The sequence below is a fragment of the Muscardinus avellanarius genome (assembly GCF_963383645.1).
Source record: "Muscardinus avellanarius genome assembly, chromosome: 13".
NCBI lineage: Eukaryota > Metazoa > Chordata > Mammalia > Rodentia > Gliridae > Muscardinus > Muscardinus avellanarius.
In genome coordinates this window covers 49,502,991-49,513,760 of record NC_137799.1, presented here as the reverse complement: position 1 = coordinate 49,513,760, position 10,770 = coordinate 49,502,991, and positions in this window count along the sequence as shown.

Below are 10,770 nucleotides of genomic sequence, written 5' to 3'. Positions count from 1 at the left end.
TTTGTAGCAAAGCATAATAAAGCTGAATAACTTAGTAATCATGTGTTTTAAAGGTGCTTATTACTTAGTTCACAAATCTATGGATGGGCTCGGCTTGATGGTTCTTATGAACTTACAGACATACCTATGATCAGGTGCAGGTTCAATAAGAAAGGTCTGTTATTGAAATTGGGTGAATTATGCTTGAGATGACAGGTTGAGGATAGTGTTTTGAGATGATATATTTACACATGTGTTCTTATGGTGGTTGGGCAGGGCTCTGAGGAATGGTTGGACAAGGCTTTCTGAAGCTAACTCTAAAAACTGGTAAGCAAAATATTAGTTTTGTTCTTTTATTTTAGATAAAATAAAATAAACAAGGTAAGGTCAGATGAAACATTTTGTGAATTGGATTCTACCTCTTGATGAGAGTTGCTACAATATGACTTTGTGATGGGGTGTGGTGAATGATATGGAGGAAGGAAGGCCAATATAGTTTGATAACCCAGAAATAGAACAAAATAAGAATTCTTGAACTAAGGAAGTGATACTACTAGGCAAAAAAAAAAAAATGACAGGAGACATATGAGAATAATATGTAAAAAAAGCTAATCAGTATAATTTTGTGACCAATTATTACAGCTATGGGGTACATATAAAACACACATTTTAGGGTGAATTCATTGAAAACACCCCAATGCCACTCCTGAATGGCATGGGGCTGTAACTATCTTCTGTATTTCTATCTTTTTAATAAACACCTTTAAATCTTCAAAAAACCCACATATTTTAATAATTAGTATTAGAACAATAATTTTGAATTCTACATTTCACTTGGCATAACATTGTTCGTGTTTTAAGTTAATATCCATAATTATATCTCTAAAGTTCTGCAGAAGACTTCAAATACTTCATACCATCACTGTAATTTTTCTATTCTATTATTGAACATTTATGTGGCAAACATCATTAATCTTAATATGTGGAATATCTATGACATACATGTTCAAATATCATGATTCCTCTTGAATCTCTATGTTGATTCCTTTTTAAATCGCTTGATGTCATACAATAAATAGCAGCTCTCAATGAAATATGTTTAGAAATACATTCTCTGGCTAAGTGCCACAAGTTATTTTGTAGAAGACAATTACTACTATTGGGGGTTAAACTTAGCAGCATATAACTTAAAGATTTTTTCCTCAGAACCTGATACTGTTAATAAACAACCAAAACAACTGGGTGTAGCAGCACATGCTTGTAATCCCAGTACTTGGGAGGCTAAATCAGGAGGATCACAGGTTTTCAGCCAGCCTCAGCTACTTAGGTTAAACCCTCTGTAACTTACTGAGACCCTGCTTATAGAATAAAAATAGGGCTGAGGGTTTAGCAAGAAGGTAGAATGCCCCAGAGTTCAGTGCCCAGTACTGCAATAAATAAATAAATAAATAAATAAATAAATAAATAGTCAAAAACAAAGTTTAATATGATAGAAGATGAATGATCTGTGCATTCTGTTTTTATTTTAATATTTGCATAGCTAAACAGACAATAGAGCCTGAAAAGCTCCACTAATGTAGGGAATCATTTGGAATAATTATATCTTCCTCTTTTACATATATATATATGTGTGTATGTATTTGTAAATGTATATATATATATGTATGTGTGTAAAATCATATGAATAATGTTACAGATTATATATAAATAGATAAAATCTGTAATATCCCATTTATCATATATCTACCAGAATTTCTATATATTTATAATCACCAATGTGAGTTAGAGATTTGACCTTAAGAAAGTCAGTAGGTTACAGAGATTCCCCAGAATCTTGCTTTAGATATAATATTAAATCTAAGAGTTAATTATATAATATTAAAGAAAAATATATTTTGGTAAACAAAGAAATACCAGATTACCCTTACACATATGGCTGTTAGAACTTCTACTTGAATGTCTCTCAGAAATGATAATGTGGTGAATAAATTTTTTTGTCATTGGTATAATAGGTGATATTTGTTCTAAATAAAATCTTTTTTTTTAATGTTTCTTTTTAAGAGTTTTAGCTCTTTCTTTTTTTTTTTTAAATTTATTTTTTATTGGTGCAATGTATTCATACATCATAGTGGTATAAATAAGATACTTTTGTAGACATACATGCACACATCGCCCAGTTAGCCCCTACCCGATCCCCACCCCATTCCCTCCCCATCCCTCCTTCCCACGCTTGGCTTAGTGGTTGACATCTAGTATTATAGCAATTTATACAATATTAACATTGATAATCTCACATAACAGTTTCATTTGTCTGGTACCAAACTTTTGATGACTTAAAGATAACATTTCAATATTTCTTTTTGCTTTCTTTCTTACCAGAGAATATTTTTTTTTCTTTTTTTTTTTTTAGGTGAAACTATCATACATTTATTTATTTATTTTTCAGAAAAAAAATCTATCCTGATATGGAATATGGGCTCTAGATACCCAAAACAGTCTCAAAGAAGAACAAAGCTAGAAGATGTATATTTTCTGATTTCAAACCATATAAAGCTACAATAATTGAAACAGTGTAGTACTGTTCTAAAGGCAGATATATAAACCATTGGAGCTAAATAAAAGCCTAGAGATAAATTCTTCCATACATTGTCAAGTTATTTTTGACAAGGTTTCCATGAACTTTTGGTGGAGGAAATACTAGTCTTTTAACTAAATATTGTTGAAAAATAATAATACATGAAAAATAATAAAATTGGACCCTTACCTAACACATATACAAATATTAACTCAAAATAGATAAAGGACCTAAATATAAATCTTAATACTATCAGCTTTTAGAAGAAAATCTGGGTCATAAAACCTCACAACATTGAAATTGGAAGTGATTTCTTGGATATGATTTCAATGGCACAGGCAACAAAAGGGTAAATAAACTCCCTTAAAAAATAAAAAAATATTGTATATCCAAAGACAATGTAAACAGAGTTAAAAGTTACTGATGCTCTTCCAAGAGTTCCTCCTATGACCCATTTCTCCCTAACTCTCACATATTAGGGAAAGCATCTGATTTCTTATTTTTTGTGCCTGACTAATCTCACTTAGCATAATGTCCTCCAGCTCCATCCATTTCCCTGAAAATGATGTAATTGAGTTTTTTTTGATGGCTGAGTAAAATTCCATTGTGTACATATCCCACAGTTTTGTAATCCATTCATCTGTTGATGGACATCTTGGCTGGTTCCATAGTTTGGCTATGGTGAATTGTGCAGCTATGAACATAGATACACATGCATTAGTTTGATAGTTTGGTTTCTTTTCTTTTGGGTAGATACCCAACAGTGGTATTGCTGGATCAAATGGTAGATTTGTTCCCATTCTTCTGAGGATTCTCCATACTGTTTTCCAAAGTGGTTGCACTAATTTGCAATCCCACCAACAATGTCTTAGAGTTCCCACTTCTCCACATCCTCGCCAGCATCTGTTGTTGTTTGTGTTTTGAATGATGGCCATTCTAGTTGGAGTTAGGTGAAATCTCAGGGTAGTTTTGATTTGCATCTCTCTGATTGCCAGTGATGTTGAGCATTTTTTCATGCATTTATTGGCCATTTGAATTTCTTCTTTTGTGAAGTGTCTATTTAGTTCATTTGCCCATTTTGTTATTGGATGCTTTGTTTTCTTAGTGTTGAGTTTCTTGAGTTCTCTGTATATTCTAGATATTAGTCCTCTATCAGTGGTGTAGGTGGCAAAAATCTTCTCCCATTCTGTTGGCTCTCGATTGAGATTCTTGATAGTTTCCTTTGCTGAACAGAAGCTCTTCAGTTTCATGCAATCCCATGTATTGATTCTCCTTTTAATTTGTTGTGCTTTTGGGGTCTTGTTGAGGAAATGTTTGTCTGTGCCTATGTGTTGTAGTGTTGGACCTATGCCCTCTTCAAGGAGCTTCAAAGTCTCTGGTTTAATTTCCAAGTCTTTGATCCATCGTGAGTTGACTTTTGTACAGGGTGAAAAAGTGGGATTAACATCCAATTTTCTGCATATGGTTAACCAGTTTTGCCAACACCATTTGTTAAAGAGGCTATCTTTTTTCCAGTGTATGTTTTTGGCCCCTTTGTCAAAAATCAATTGGCTGAAAGTGTGTGGACTTGTTTCTGGGTCTTCTATTCTGCTCCATTGGTCTATATATCTGTTCTTTTGCCAGTACCATGCTGTTTTTATTACAATGGCTTTGTAGTATAGTTTAAAGTCAGGTATTGTGATTCCTCCTGCGTGGTTTTTGTTGCTGAGAACTACCTTGGCTATTCTGGGCTTTTTGTTATTCCAGATAAATTTAAGGACTGATTTTTCTATGTCTGTGAGGAATGATCTTGGTAGTTTAATGGGCATTGCATTAAATCTGTAGATCAGTTTTGGGAGTATGGCCATTTTAATAATATTTATTCTGCCAATCCATGAACATGGAAGGTCTTTCCATCTTCTAAGATCTTCTTCGATTTCTTTTTTCAGTGTTTTATAATTTTCTTTGTAGAGATCTTTTACCTCCTTGGTCAAGTTTATTCCTAGGTATTTTATTTTTTTGTGGGAGATCCTGAGTGGAAGTGTTTTCTGAATTTCTTTTTCAGTGGATTTATGGTTGGTGTACAGGAAAGCTTCTGATTTTTTAAGATTGATTTTGTATCCAGATACCTTGCTGAATTTGTTGATCAGTTCTATAAGCCTTTTGGTTGAGTTTGTTGGGTTTTCTAAGTATAGTATCATGTCATCTGCAAATAGTGAAAGCTTGAGTTCTTCTTTTCCTATTTGTACTCCTTTGATTTCCTTTTCTTGCCTTATTGCTCTGGCTAGAGTCTCTAGTACTATATTGAAGAGAAGTGGTGATAGTGGACATCCTTGTCTCGTTCCAGTTTTTAGGGGGAATTCTTGAAGTTTTTCCCCATTTAATATGATGTTGGCAGTGGGCTTATTGTAGATTGCCTTAATAATGTTGAGATATGTTCCTTCTATTCCAATTCTCTGCAGTGTTTTTATCATAAATGGATGTTGAATTTTATCAAATGCTTTTTCAGCATCTATTGAGATGATCATGTGGTTTTTGTCTTTGATTCTGTTTATATGATGAATTACATGGATTGATTTTCGTATATTGAACCAGCCTTGCATCCCTGGGATGAACCCTACCTGGTCATGGTGAATGATTTTCTTGATGTGGTTTTGAATGCGTGTTGCTAGTATTTTGTTTAATAGTTTTGCATCCAAGTTCATCAGAGATATAGGCCTGTAGTTTTCCTTCCTTGAACTGTCTTTATTCGGTTTGGGTATTAGTGTGATGTTGGCTTCATAGAATGTATTTGGGAGAGTCCCGGTTTTTTCTATTTCCCGAAATAGTTTGAGTAGTATTGGGATTAGTTCTCCTATAAAGGTTTTATAGAATTCACTTGGGAAACCATCTGGTCCTGGGCTTTTCTTTGATGGTAAGCTCTTTATTGCTGTTTCAATCTCTTTGATTGTTATTCGTTGGTTTAAGTGTTCTATATCTTCTTGACTCAGTTTAGGAAGGTTGTATTTATCTAGGAAGTTGTCGATTTCCTCCAGGTTTTCCATTTTGTTGGAGTATAGTTTTTCAAAGTAGTTTCTGATAATCCTCTGGATTTCTATGCTGTCAGTAGTAATGTCTCCTTTTTCATCCCTTATCTTCATAATTTGGGTTGATTCTCTCTTTTTTTTAGTTAGGTTGGCTAATGGTTTATCAATCTTGTTAATTTTTTCAAGAAACCAGCTTTTAGTTTTGTTGATTTTCTGTATTGTTTTTTTATTCTCTATTTCGTTAATTTCTGCTCTAATTTTAATAATTTCCCGTCTTCTGCTGGCTTTGGGGTTCAATTGTTCCTGCTTTTCAAGGGCTTTGAGGTGTGTCATAAGGCTATTTATTTGAAGATTTTCTGTTTTTCTTATGTGAGCACTCAGTGCTATAAATTTTCCTCTTAATACTGCCTTCAAAGTGTCCCAGAGGTTTTGATATGTTGTTTCTTTATTTTCATTTGTTTCTAGAAATTTCTTGATTTCACCTCTTACATCTTCTATGACCCATTCTTCATTCAGAAGTGTGGTGTTCAGTCTCCACATGTTTATGTTGTTTCTCTGAGTCTTCTTATAGTTGATTTCTAGTTTCATTCCATTATGGTCTGAAATGACACAGGGAAGTATGTAACATTTTTTAAATTTGCTAGTGCTCATTTTGTGTCCCAGGATGTGATCTATTTTGGAGAAGGTTCCATGAGCAGCTGAGAAAAATGTAAACTCTGCTGTAGTTGGGTGAAATATTCTATATGAGTCCAACAGGTCCATTTGGTTAATGGTGTTCTTTAGTTCTGAGACATCTTTACTGACCCTTTGTCTGGAAGATCGGTCTAGTATTGTGAGAGGTGTGTTGAAGTCTCCCAGTATTATTGTGTTGGGATTTATGTGTGACTTCATATCACAAAGAGTTTGATTTATGAAAGTAGCTGCCCCTATGTTTGGGGCATAGATGTTGATTATTGTTATTTCCTCTTGCTGGACTATTCCTTTTACCAGTAAGATGTGACCTTCTTTGTCTCTTCTAATAAGTTTGGGTTTGAAGTCTAACTTGTCTGATATCATAGTTGCTACTCCTGCTTGTCTTCGAGTACCATTAGCATGGATTACCTTGCTCCAGCCCTTTACCTTGAGTTTGTTCCTATCTTTACTTGTAAGGTGTGTTTCTTGTAAGCAGCAGATGGATGGATTCTGGCTTTTAATCCATTTTGCCACTTTATATCTTTTTATTGGGGAGTTGAGGCCGTTTACATTAAGTGTGATTATAGAGAGATAATTTTTAATTCCCAACATGTTAAGATCTTATTTCTGTTTAAGATACTGTTTATTCTTCTTTGCTTAGTTGTCTGCTGGATGGGAATTCTTATTTCTTTGGTTCTGGCGTGTATTACCCATTTCCTCTTTGCAGTTAATCTCCTTGAGTATTTTCTCTAGCGCTGGTTTTGAAGACATAAATTCCTTCAGTTGCTGTTTGTCATGGAAGCTTCTTATTTCCCCATCTAATTTGATGGATAGTTTTGCTGGGTAGGAAATTTTTGGCTGGAAGTTGTTTTCTTTCAGAGTTTGGAATATGTTACTCCAAGCCCTTCTGGCTTTCATAACTTGGTTTGGGAAGTCTGGAGTGATTCTAATTGGTTTGCCTCTGTATGTCACGTGGCCTTTTGTTTTTGTTGCCTTTAAGATTCTCTCCTTGGCTTCCACATTAGTCATTTTGACAATTATGTGGCGTGGGGATCCTCTTCTCTGATCCTGTCTAAAGGGAGTTCTATAAGTTTCCTGGATCTGTGTATCGACCTCTTGCTCTATGTTTGGAAAATTTTCTGCTATTACTTCCTTGAAGAGATTGTTGATCCCTTTGGTTTCACCTTCTTTTCCCTCCTCTATTCCAATTATTCTTAGGTTAGCTCTCTTGAAATGGGCCCATATTTTTCAATGTCAGATTCCTGCTGTCGGGTTTTTTTTTCTAAATTAGAAACTATGCGTTCATTTTTAGAATGATCATCTTCAAGGAGCGAGATTCTATTCTCCATGTGGTCTAATCTGTTGTTTATACTTTGGATTGAGGCCTTTACTTCATTAATTGCATCCTTTATCTCTTTTTGACTCTCTCTAAATTCTTTTCGAAAGTCCTCTATTATTTCTAAAGTTATTTTCCTAATTTGATCTTCTAGAGATCTTTGGATTTCTGTGTTATCAGATTCTGATGTTGTGGGGTTGTTGGCATTCACTGCTCCATTGTTATTTCTCTTTCCCATGATTTTGGAAGTTTGTGCCTTCTCTGGGTTCTTCCCCGAGTCACTACGAGTTCACTTAAGATGCTCTGGATCTCGTGTCTGTGGTATCTCAGTCACCACTACTCCTTAACTGGTTTGTATCACAAAGTCTCAGACCCAGGGAGTCAATCAAGGCTGCTTAGACCGTGGGGAGTGCCAAGTTGGGCGTTCTCCAGTGGGGAGTTGTGACTATGGTATGATATCTCTGCCACTGCCACTCCCCCCCTGGGCTGCACTGCTAAAATCTCCGACCCAGGGAGACTATCTGCGCAAGTCCCTGGGAGCGCAGTACTGGGATTTCTTCCCTAGGGGTCACAATTTGACTCACGGTTATTGAGTGCGCTGATGGAGCTGTAGTGAACTTGGTGGATTCGCTGCTGCCGCCACTGGCAATATGGCACCACTGCCACACCCTTGGCCGTGATGCGGCGTATTTCTTCTCTGGTTTTGAACTCCGCTCTGAGTCCCTGCCAGTTGTGCTGTGCTCGGCCCTTGGGAGCTTTAGATGTTCCCTGCACCAACAAAACTGCTGACTGCCGCCCGGCTGTTCAGCACCTGCTCATCTCAGCTCGCTGTCAACCGCTCCTCTCAGGCTCCTGGTGGCTGGTTGAATGGATTGGTCTAGGGCCGTCCGGTGAACTCACCACTGCCGCCAGCAGTAAGACGCTGCTTCTGCGTCCTAGGCCGCGAGGCCAAAGTACCTCCTCTCTGGATTTGAGCTCTGTTTTGAGTCTCCCTCCTCTCTGGAGCCTGGTGCTGCTAGGGGAGATGTAGGCCGCTCCGCTCCGGCCGCTCTGCGCCCGGCTCTGGCTGCTCTGCACCGCGGGTCTGGCCACTCCGGCCGCTCCGGCCGTTCCGCAACGCGGCTCTGGCTGCTCCGACTGTTCTGGCCGCTCTGCTCGGCTGCTCTGGCCGCTCCGCTCAGCTGTTCTGGCCGCTCCGCTCCGGCTGCTCCAGTCGCTCCACTCCGCGGTTCTGGCCACTCCGCGCGGCCGCTCCAGGCAATCCGCGCTGCGGCTCTGGCTGCTCCGGCTGTTCTGGCCACTCCGCCTGGCTGTTCTGGCCGCTCTACTCGGCTGCTCTGAACCGCGGCTTCGGCTGCTCTGCACCGCGGGTCTGGCCACTCCGGCCGCTCTGGCGGTTCCGCGACGCGGCAGGCCGCTCCACTCTGCGGCTCCCCCCAATCCGCGCTGCGGCTCTGGCCGCTCAGCGCCGCGCGGGCGCGGCACTTCGGGCTGGTTTTTTTCTGGTGTCTTGTTTTTCCAGCCCTTTTTCTCTGTCCCTTGTAGTTACCATTTTTATTTCTTTGCTGGTGGTGTTTTCTGGCTCTGAAAGGCGCTGGTTTTGTGGTAATAGAGTTGGATTGTTAGCGGGACTTGTAAGTGCCGCTTTCCTCCGTCGCCATCTTCCCGGAAGTCCTAAATAAAATCTTGAATTACTTGCTTTTTAAACAGGTAACCTTAGAAAATTCTACTTGAAAAAATGTATAATTTCACAGCATTTTACATTGAAATTATGTATTAATTTATTGACATATTTTCTGTTGCTTTCTTGAAAAAATATTTATCCTAAAAGTACGCTGGGCGTGTGGCTCACGCTTGTAATCCCCGCACTTGGGAGGCGGAGACAGGAGGATCGCGCAGGTTCGAAGCCATGGCGCTGGCGTAATAGACCCTGTTTCAAAAATATAAAAGAGGTCTGGGAGTGTAGCCCGGAGGTAGAAGGGCTTCCAGGAACCCCAGTACCACCAAAAAAAAAAAAAAAAAAAAGACTTCACTTAGACAAATATTTTTTTTTTTGTTAAATAATGCAGTGTGCACATTTAAATGGGGTATAGGTGTGTAATTAAAAGTGCATATCAAAAGATTTGCCTCTTGTTCTTTTTCTGAATGCTACCACTTTGGTAGAGAATTCATTAGTTTCTTGTAAGTTGGAGTAAATGGGTGATTAAGAGAAGCTGATGATAAATAGAAATATTTTTCTACTTTGTTTTCTTTTTTTCAAAATTTGAACAAAATTGGGCTGAGATCAATGTGAACTGCACACTGCTCAGGTCAGTGTAGCCTAATTAGTTTTGCTATAGTGTCACTATAATTTAGCTTGATGTGACACTCAGGGGAGGATCAGAAGGCAATCAGTATCTGAGAGCCATGATGAGCATTAGTTCCACTTAGCAACAGAGTAATTAGTAACTGTATATATTTTACCTGAAAGAAAGGTAAACTGTGATGTCCAGTCCATGACTGTCCTTTGCCTACTGAAAATTTCAAAGCTCTATGTACCTTGAGGATTATTTACACCCTGGGCTGATTGAATCTTTTAAAGATGATGTGATGTAGTAATTTATCAAATTCTACAGTATTACACTCTTTTCTGGTTCTTTACTACAGAAATCCATCTTTTTGGGGGGAATTGGAGAAGGCTATTTCTATGACGGAGTACAGCTTGACATCTCATTGGTGATCATATTTTTTTTCAGACTCTAATTAGAGAAGTAGTCTGGGACCTTGAATATTCTTTGAGAACAAACTGAAAGATTTTAGTCAGAACCCTCACTCAAAACTAAAGTAAAAGCTCAAACTATTTTAGTTTCTTGAGGATCTATTTCCTCTTGAAGACAAAAATAATTTACTCAAACTCCAAAATTTATTCTGATTTTTTTAAAAACTCTTTTCATGATGAATTTACTTCACTAGATTGATTGGTAGACATTTATGATTCATAGCATTTTGAATTCTTGGAAATGTATTTACTCTTGAAGATATAAGAATGGCATTCATTCAAACTATGAAGTATTTCCTGCTTTTTTAACAAATATTTTCTTATGGAATCTATGAAATTCGGGTTACTGTTTTTGTTGAATTTGAAATAATTTCTCTTAGTTCCTTGCTCAAAATATCAATAAATTCTGCTCAGTGTTGTTTTTGATAATCCTTTGTATACCTAG